The sequence below is a fragment of the Triturus cristatus genome, chromosome 4_1, assembly GCF_964204655.1.
Source record: "Triturus cristatus chromosome 4_1, aTriCri1.1, whole genome shotgun sequence".
NCBI lineage: Eukaryota > Metazoa > Chordata > Amphibia > Caudata > Salamandridae > Triturus > Triturus cristatus.
Window position 1 is genome coordinate 29252993 of NC_140585.1, and position 9476 is coordinate 29262468.

Below are 9476 nucleotides of genomic sequence, written 5' to 3' on the forward strand. Positions count from 1 at the left end.
AGATCTCCTACAGACTGGATATGTCATATTCAGAAAAGCTTTTGTTAAGTAAGAAAATTCAAGCCTATTATTAACTGTTCGTAGGTTTAGTATGGCACACACAGATGGACTATCATTGTGCCATCAAGGACCTAAGATACGGAGCAATATTCCACTTGATGCGGAAAAGAGGCACAATCAGTTCTTTCGGAGAAAACTCGAGATTTATTTTCTGTTCATTTTCCAGGTGTAGAACTCAGTTTTAGTCTGCCTACTCTCAGTCTCCTGCTCTTTGAGTGACTGAACTCTAAATAAGTAAATTAAAATAATGAATACATCAATCTGATAAACTGCACACAGTCTAGTAGTGCGGAAACCTACAAAAAAGAAGTCACAGCTCCAACAAAATATGTTAGACATTTTCACCACAAGCACCATCCAACTTAATGTACCCGTGAATAACCTTGGGCTCTCCATTTGGGCCCTGCCCCCGGGAATCGATCATACAAAGGTATTTGTGTGTTTAGTGTTTCCAGTTTAAAAGAAGCTTGTTCGAAAAGATTTTCCACCAATGCCCTTCGTGTCGGGCGATTTAGACGTCGCCTTTGTCACAGCTCATGAATTCCTTAAGATCATTGGGAAGTATTCACACACTTTGATGGCACAAAGTCCAGCTCGATCGATCAATCAATCGAACCTTTGTAAAGCGCAGCACATCACCCGTGAAGCTCAGAAATCCCTCTCTGATGAGGTTTACAAGGGTCCTGTTCTTTAGTTATTGTCCTGAGGATGATGTCAGGGATTCTCCCCCTGAGGGATCAAAATGCCGACTTGTAATCCACAGTCTTGTGAAACTCCATATACAATGACTTGTGTACTCTTAATGTACAGTCTGTGCAATAAGGCAAAGCGGTGTTTACAGCAAGCAGGGTCACTTGTTGACAACACACCAGAGGGTTTTGTGTCTTGTTGGGGGTAGGTGTATTTATGGGACCCTCCATTGAAGTTGTATCAGACTGTGGTTGTACCCTCGATTGTTTACATCGAAAAAAAAAGACAAGTGAAAACGTAATAGTTGGCACTAAAATAATCTCCTGTATATTAAGTATACCAGGACCTGCATCTTAATTCAAGCACAGAGCTGCCTAGTCATTGAAGTTCCTGTCGTATTTCTCCCCTTCATTGCCATCACCGTGGGTCGGATCCTACTGATCAACCCCAATCCCCAGCAGTGTGAATAGTTTTACAAACATTTCCTTCAGGAGCTGTGTTACAAGGAGAGCAGTGCCCAGCATGCTGCGAAGAGCTTGGAGAGGCGCAGGTGGGGCCTGAAAGTGTGGGGTGTGCATGGCCAAAGGAAGGCGCAAAGTTCTGCATTTATGGACGTGAACAGCGCACCGCTGAAACACAATATCTAGATAAAAGCTTCAGAAACGTCTCATGAGCTGGAAGCCGCTGCTCTACAAATGGGAATCATTAAGCAATGAACAAATCCTAATGTGATCCAACTGTGCATTTCTCTGTGAAATCTGAGTCACCGTTGGCTCTAAAGCGAACAATACAAGGGACACTTCTGAACAAACATCTCAAATCGTGGCTGTTCTAACGTCTGCTCCTGAGTTTTCTGTTGCCTCAGTCCCGAGATGCCCCTTCGGGGACGAGTCGTTGCGCTACATCAAGTATTCATTAACATAACAAGGGCCCATCACACCTGAAGAGATGGGGGTCCGCTGGGTTAGTGACCACTCCTTTGAGGCGATAAATGACTGACGGTCTAGGCATTTGCATAACGCAATGTATTCTGGGTGTTTTGTTTCCATCGAGCTAATCTGATTTACACACCTGAAAACAATGATGTGCAGCTGTCTGTACTGACCTGGAGTGAGGTGGTCACCATGACCAAACAAGTCAACGCTGTCTCCTCCACCTGCTTCAACTCCATCCGTATGTGCCGCAAGATTTACAGATGGATCCCGACAGACACAAGGAAAACAGTCACCCAGGCCCTAGTCAGCAGCAGACTCGACTACGGAAATGCCCTCTACACCGGAGCCCCGACCAAGCTCATCAACAGACTGCAAAGAATCCAGAATGCTTCTGCACACCTGATCCTCGAGGTCCCGCGCCGCGACCACATCAACCCCCACCTGAGGAACCTGCACTGGCTCCCTGTCGACAAAAGAATCTCCTTCAAGCTCCCGATCCACGCACACAAGGCACTCCACAAGACCGGCCCAGCCTATCTCAACAGTCGACTCTCCTTCTACGTACCCAACAGGTAACTCCAATCCGCAGACCTCTCCCTGGCTACCGTCCCACGCATCCGTAGAACCACAGCCGGAGGCAAATCCTTCTCCCACCACGCCGCCAAGACCTGGAACACCATCCCCCTCATCCTACGACAAACCGAAGACCTTCTAACCTTCAGGAGATAACTCAAGACCTGGCTGTTCCACCAGTAGCAACAGCACCCCCCCCCTCACCTTGAAACACTTGCGGGTATGTAGTGCGCTTTACAAATTATTTGATTGATTGGTCACTCCAGGGACCACCAAAGAAAAGGGGCTTAATGGGGTCAGAAAACACTCGCTCCTCTCGACCTGACAACACGGCTTCCATGGGGTTTGTTTCCAATAAGACGGGCCACTAAAATTATCTGATTGTACAGGCACAGTGGTTTCGCAAAATTACAGATTTAACGTATTCACAACATAGCCCATCATCTACTGTATAATCTGCTGTGTAAAAATGACAAAATTGTGAATACTATCACAAAAAGTGCCTTTTCGTGATGCATAATTTACTCAACACTGCTGCATATTATGGCCCATCCCTGCCGCATAATTCAAGCGGCCCTGTTAATCAGTCAATCTTTGTGACAGGTGGCAGAGTCTTTGGGCCAAAGGCTGTTGCATTAGAACAGGCTTGTCTCACGCCACGGACTTGACGCTCACATCATCCTTGTGACAGTGGACTCTGTTGCTGGACCCCTGAGCACGCAAGTCACATTGGATGGCCCCCTTTCCAGTCAGCGATCATTACCACCCTGGTTAAGGTGCTCCCTTTGGTGAGTGGTACAAATAACAATGGTCTTAGAACTTTTCTTTTTAAACGATATGTATCAAATCTACATTTGTTGTTAGAGGACAGTTTTTGAGCATGCACAATGTTTAGCTCACAGTAATAAATACAGTATCTTTAGACTAAAAAGTGCAACAACCAATATATATTTTACCAAGGATTTATTCCAAAACTTAAGGTAAACAGTAGACTGTTTACTGTTTCACACAAGGAGAGGAAGGTTGCTCCGATGGAACGTGCGAAAAGAGAAAGTGCTCTGGTGTGGAAGCAGTGAAAAAGAATTTCAAGTAGTGTGACAGGGGATATTTAAGAACATTTTTATGTTGGACTGATAAACAATTCTCAGTCTTCTCTGGCCTGGCCACATTGAGACAATCAAGGTTCCTTTACATTCAATTACAAATACATAAAATGTATCTTTGTGTGGCACGATAGATATGGAGCTTGTGATCCAAGCTAATTATGTGGGTGTCGACGTTTCGACCAGACTTTGGGCTCAGAGGGTAATTTAGGGCCTCGGCCTGCAGGTCTTCCTCAGGACTGTGTGGGGCAACTTGATTAGGTATGATGTCCGTGTCGCACACCCGCAGTGTCTTGTGGGGCGTGGGAGATTTCTCACTGTTTAGTTAAACACGGTAGGCATATTTATCCGTTGCTGAATAATGGCCCATTTTCTTGATTTCAAGGCAGTGAATGCAGAAGCTTAGAACTAGCACAAACTGCATCCGCGGTCCGCACGAGTTTGCAGGAAACCCTTTGGTGAGTGGCAGCTTCCATCAGCCCGAGAGAAGGTGCTCCTTGAGACGCGCGCAGACTCCCACATTACGCTGCTAACAGGGGGTCCTTGCATTCAGAGACAACTCGCATCAGTCTGATAGAAGATGCGCCCTCTGGTAAGTGCCCTTCATTCACTGGATGAAACCCTCAGGGGCCATGATCAGTGTCACAGTCTTCTACAATGCAAAACTCACTGGAGGCTTGAAATCGCCGCGCCAAGCTTCTGCAGGTGCTGACACGCTATCTACCCCTGAGGCGGAAGCCGGGGGTCTGCTTATTAGCTTTTTTTAAAAATTGTATTCTTGCACTGTTTAGTTAAGATTTTAATCGCTACTGCTGCCTTACCTGTTGCCTTTGCTTCGCGCATTGCTGGGGGAAGGTCTACCTCCTGGCACCGTCACCTCTCACGTGACTCGGGGCCACGCCCCTTTTGATTAGCCACACCCCCTCCTCTTCCCCTTTACTATGCTCATTGCTCGGAAGCGCAGCGGACGAGCGCAGCGGGCACTTCCTCGGCACGCCGAAGACACGCCAAAGACTAGCCCGTCTGTGCCCGTCCGGGCCCGGACGGGCATAGGGCAGACCACTCTGCTTAACACGCCTAGCCCCCGGGCCCCGTCACACAGGTATTCGCGGGACACACTCCTTGCACTACGCACGGCCAGACACTCCAGCTGTTGCCACTATTGGACTGAAGGTTCCACATTTAGACATTGTCGTGTCTGTCGCCCGCATAACACCCGTAAGGACCCTGACCCATTAACTATGGCTCTGCTTAACTGCAGATCACTGCCTTGTCATGCTACGGAAGTTCACTCCGTCCTCGTGGACCACAGTCTTGATGTCTTATTCCTGACCGAAACGTGGCTGACTTCAGGTTCCGACCCCGACATCATCAACGCGCTCCCCCCAGGATACCTCATCTTCCATCTTGATAGGCCGGATGGGAGAGGGGGTGGAGTGGCTATTGTCTATAGAGACACACTTGTATGCAAAGCGGTAGACTGTGGCATCAACAACGCTGAAAGTTGTCAGTTTACCCTTTGCGTCTCCTCCACTGTCTCTATCTCTGGTCTCCTTGTTTATCGGCCTCCTGCTACGTTAGGGAACTTTGTGGATTCTTTCGTGGAGGCCGTTATCCCCTTGGCTGCTGCTTCGTCCAACTTTGTCATTCTTGGGGATTTCAACTTCCATTTTGACGACCCCAATGACGTAGTAGCAAGGGATTTTTTAAGTTCGCTCAGGGCATTGGACCTACATCTAGTTAATATGGGAGCCACTCATATTAGAGGTCATCAGCTTGATGCGGTTTTTGCCAATTCTGCGAACCTACTGGCTCTCCAGACGCTGGCTCTCCCTTGGACTGATCATCATCTGATTCCGTTTAGCTGGTCGCTGGGGAACCGGAGTGACCCCGCACCAAGACAATATATTGTGGAACGAGTCTGGTCGAAGCTCCCGGTGGACAGTTGGGCGGAAGAACTGGCTAAAACCTGTCCTCATCCTGTAGATGACCCCAACATTGCTGATCAGCGCTTGGGCGAATGGCTGACTAATTCTCTGGACCTACTGATCCCGAATAAAAGGAGACTTGTTAGGGAGAGAAGAACTGGTTCTGCCCCCTGGTATACCCCTGAACTTAGGTGCATCAGAACCTCTTGTAAAAGGCTTGAGCGTGCTTGGAGGAGAGAGCAGACGGAAGAAAGCCGGGCCAATTACAAAAGGGAGCTGAGGAAATATAAAAGCGCACTGAAGGACGCTAAAAAGTTTTTCTTTAGTAACAGGATCGAGAGAGCAAGCAATTCTTCTGGAGAATCGTTTAAAATATTCAAGGAACTCCTGAAAGCCCCAGTCCCTCCAGTACGGCACGATAACCCCAAAGAAAAATGCGAGGAACTGGCTAGTTTCTTCCGTTCTAAAATAGAGAAAATCTTATTTTCCTTACCCACTATTCCTCATTGCCATGAACCGGTTACTAGCCGCACATGTCACTCGATTGAGCTAGCATCTTTAGGCCCCTTCTCGGAGGAGGAGGTGACAAAAGTCCTGTTGGAGATGAAGAGTGGCTCCCCGAGTGACCCTGTTCCCATAAAACACCTCAAGTCCGTAACTAACACCTTGTCCACTCCTCTGACTGATCTCTTGAACCTCTCACTCGCTCAGGGCACAGTGCCCCAGAGATGGAAAAAGGCTGTGGTGAAAGCCCTATTGAAAAAACCAGGACTTGATCCATCCAATCTGACCAACTTCAGGCCTATCTCACTTCTGCCTGGTTTTTCGAAAATTGCAGAAAAGTTGGTCAACCGTCAGCTCTCTCACCATCTTGAGTCTAACCACCTGCTAGGAGACTCCCAGACTGGTTTCCGCCCCGGCCATGGAACAGACACCGCCCTGCTGGCAGTAGTGGAGGAGGCAAGGAGCACTCTGGATACAGGAGGGTCAGTGGCAGTGATCCTCTTGGACTTGAGTGCTGCCTTTGACACCGTGAGTCATCAGGTGCTCCTCCAACGTCTGTCAGAGGTAGGTGTCTCAGGGACGGCCCTGAAATGGTTGGAATCTTTTCTTTCTGACCGTTTCTACCAAGTCTGGGAAGGGTCAGAGCAATCTGCCCTAATCCCTCTTCAATGTGGAGTCCCGCAGGGCTCATCACTGAGCCCTACCTTATTTAATATATATATGACTCCACTTGAAAGAGTGGTCGCCCCCTCGGGGGTGAAGATCATCAGCTATGCTGATGATACTCAGCTGGTGGTGGGCCTCACTCAGCTGGCGGAACATCCTGAGGTGTTACACGACTGCCTTGCCAATGTTCTTCGTTGGATGTCTATCTCCGCTCTCAAGCTTAATGGAGGTAAAACCGAGCTGATGCTCCTGGGCAACTCCAGCCCCTCCATTATTGCTAGCTGCTGGCCCCGGTCTCTTGGCGACCCACCATCCCCCAAGAAGGAGATCAAGTCCTTGGGAGTATGGTTGGAAGAAGACCTGTCCTTCAGGACTCATGCCAGGAAGACTGCAGGGGTTTGCTTTGGCTTACTGAGATCAGCCCGAAAGGTGCTACCTCTGCTTCCTGATTCAGCAAGGAAGCTACTGATACGTGGCCTGATTCTATCGAGGCTCGATTATGGGAATGCGTTGTTTCTCGGTGCTCCTGAAGCGACCTTCAAAATCCTCCAACAGGTGCAAAACGCAGCTGCGAGAGTCCTTATGGATGTTTCCAGGAGGCAGTCTGCTGCCCCGGCCCTCAAAGCGCTTCACTGGCTCCCCGTGAAAGAGCGGGTGAGATTTAAAGCGCTATGTACAGCCCACAAAATTCTACATGGCAAAGGCCCCCCCATCCTTGCTAATATGGCCCGTCCTTACAAACCCCCACGTCTGCTTCGCTCGGACCAAAAACACCTTTTGCAGTCAGCGAGAGTAAGAAGAGCTCGTTCTGGGGGCAGGCGCTTCTCTGTGCAAGTGGCCTCCCTCTGGAACTCTCTCCCCCTCAAGATTCGCTCAGAGCCTAAGATCCTATCTTTTAGGAAACTTCTTAAGACTCATTTGTTTCCTTAGCAGGGATTAGCTGTGTCTTTCCTTCTGATCTTTTGCGCCGGGATGCCCCCGGGTAAGCTGAGCGCATTACAAATTTCATATTATTATTATTATTATTATCTCAGATAAGCTTCACCCCACACAGCAGCAGCCAACATAAGGGGACACTGCATCATTTTAGCACCTCTCGCCTAGAGCTGAGAGGACAGAGAGCTGGGCCAATGACGTCACCACTCACCATAAGCAGAGAGCCAGGAAGGCAAAATAGTTTTAAAAACAAACGGCATGCATCACCGCTGTTGTAATATATTAATCTGACGTACTGAACTGCGCCTTCCACCCTAGACATTCAACCCACAAACTTCCACAGTATGCACCCCACATTACAATATCTGCACCCCACATCTATACCTCACACTCAGAACCCAATTTCCATAGCTTAAGTAACTCAACGTGTCAACCGGCACCCCGTCTTCATATCTCACTTACCAGTCCAGACATGTACACCTCGCACTACAGTAGACTCTAGACTGGTTTATACGTGGCTCAGTATCAGTATGCGACCATTATACCTCACAGTACACTCACGGTATAACTGGGAGTCCGCAGCCCACCTTTACACCTCATCCTGTATCCACCCTACAGTGCAGCAAGCCTACATCTCACAGAGTACTTTCCCCCTATACTTTTCATCCTGTTTCCACCCTAATATGCAGCCAGCCTTCATCTCACAGGTTATTTTTCACCTTTACATCTCATCCTGTATCCACCCTGCAGTGCAGCCAGCCTACATCTCACAGGTTACTTTTCACCTTTACATCTCATCCTGTATCCACCCTACAGTGCAGCAAGCCTACATCTCACAGGGTACTTTTCACCATTACATTTCATCCTGTTTCTACCCTACAGTGAAGCCAGCCTACATCTCACAGGTTACTTTTCACCTTTACATCCCATCCTGTATCCACCCTGCAGTGCTGCCAGTCTACACCTCACACTACAGTCCAGCCGATACCTCACAGTGTGCCACATCTAAGACCCGGTTCTAAGCCTTCAACTAGCATCCAGCCAGCCCCCATTCAGTATCCCTTCTCTGTGCCCGACTCCCCACACCACGTGTACAAGGTGCACGGCGCCCCAGTCTAAACCACACTCTGTACCTCACTCCCCATCCCATCTCTGTAACTTAGTCCCCATCCCACCCTACCTCTGTACATCACTGCCCACCCCACCCTACCTCTACCCCAGTCCCCACCCGACCCTACCTCTGTACCTCACTCCCATTCCACCCTAAATCTGTTCCCCATCCCACCCTACCAGTAACTCACTCCCCATCCCACCCCATTCCCCCTCCCACCCTCCCTCTGTACCTCATTCCCCCTCACTCTGTAACCCACATCAAGGCGAGCTCAGTGCCCCACCCATGAACCTGGCAGTCCAGCCCCCTCCACGGCACAGATGCACCTACACTGGGGCCCCCCGTGCCTCGCCCCCAGGAATAGAGGCAGGTCCGGCCTCTGCCCGCCTCACAGGAGGCCCCAGGCTGCGAAGACAGACTGGTTCTGTTGTCACAGGTGTGAGCCCCCTTGTAGGGGCACCTGCCAGCACACCCTGCTGCCCCATGGACGGCCTCTCACCAACCCCCTACCCAGAGCTTGGCCTCCAACCTGACAGCGCCGTGCCTGTCCCCGCCCGGTGCTTGGCCTCTCACCTGACAGCACCGTGTCTGTCCCCGCCCGGTGCTAGGCCTCTCACCTGACGGCTCGGTACTCTCTCTGCTCCGACTCCCAGCCCCTCTGCCCCTGGCTCTCCCCACGTGCACACCCCGCAGACCCGGACCGGAAGCACAGCTCCGCGGCGGCCATCTTAGAGTGGAGTCTGAGCCGTGAGCGCGGGCGGCAGCCGCACCTCTCTCCGCCGCCACCGGGGATAGAGCGTGCTGTTAACGCCAGCGCTCAGACGGCTGCCAGAGGCGGGATCTGAGCTAGTAACCGCCGAAAAGTCTGGTCCAGATTTAACTACACAGAAATTAGAATATCTCCAGCTAAATATGGCAGTTCATACTCATAGCCTCGGAAACTAACTACTACAACCTCGGAAAGCGTTTT

At 50.0% G+C, this 9476-nt stretch overlaps 1 protein-coding gene across 2 annotated transcripts in view; it reads right to left on the reverse strand.

Annotated features, from left to right (window-relative positions):
• The window catches only part of FTSJ3 (FtsJ RNA 2'-O-methyltransferase 3), a 183874-nt gene extending 174615 nt beyond the window's left edge, over positions 1–9259 (reverse strand). Inside the window, exon 1 of one of the 2 annotated variants that reach the window (XM_085651369.1) lies at positions 9124–9259. The gene's annotated coding sequence lies outside the window, so the exon portion shown is untranslated. Of the gene's footprint in view, positions 1–9079 lie in introns of both variants that reach the window. The other variant, XM_085651368.1, reaches the window with a different exon arrangement.
• Positions 9260–9476: the final 217 nt, after the last annotated feature.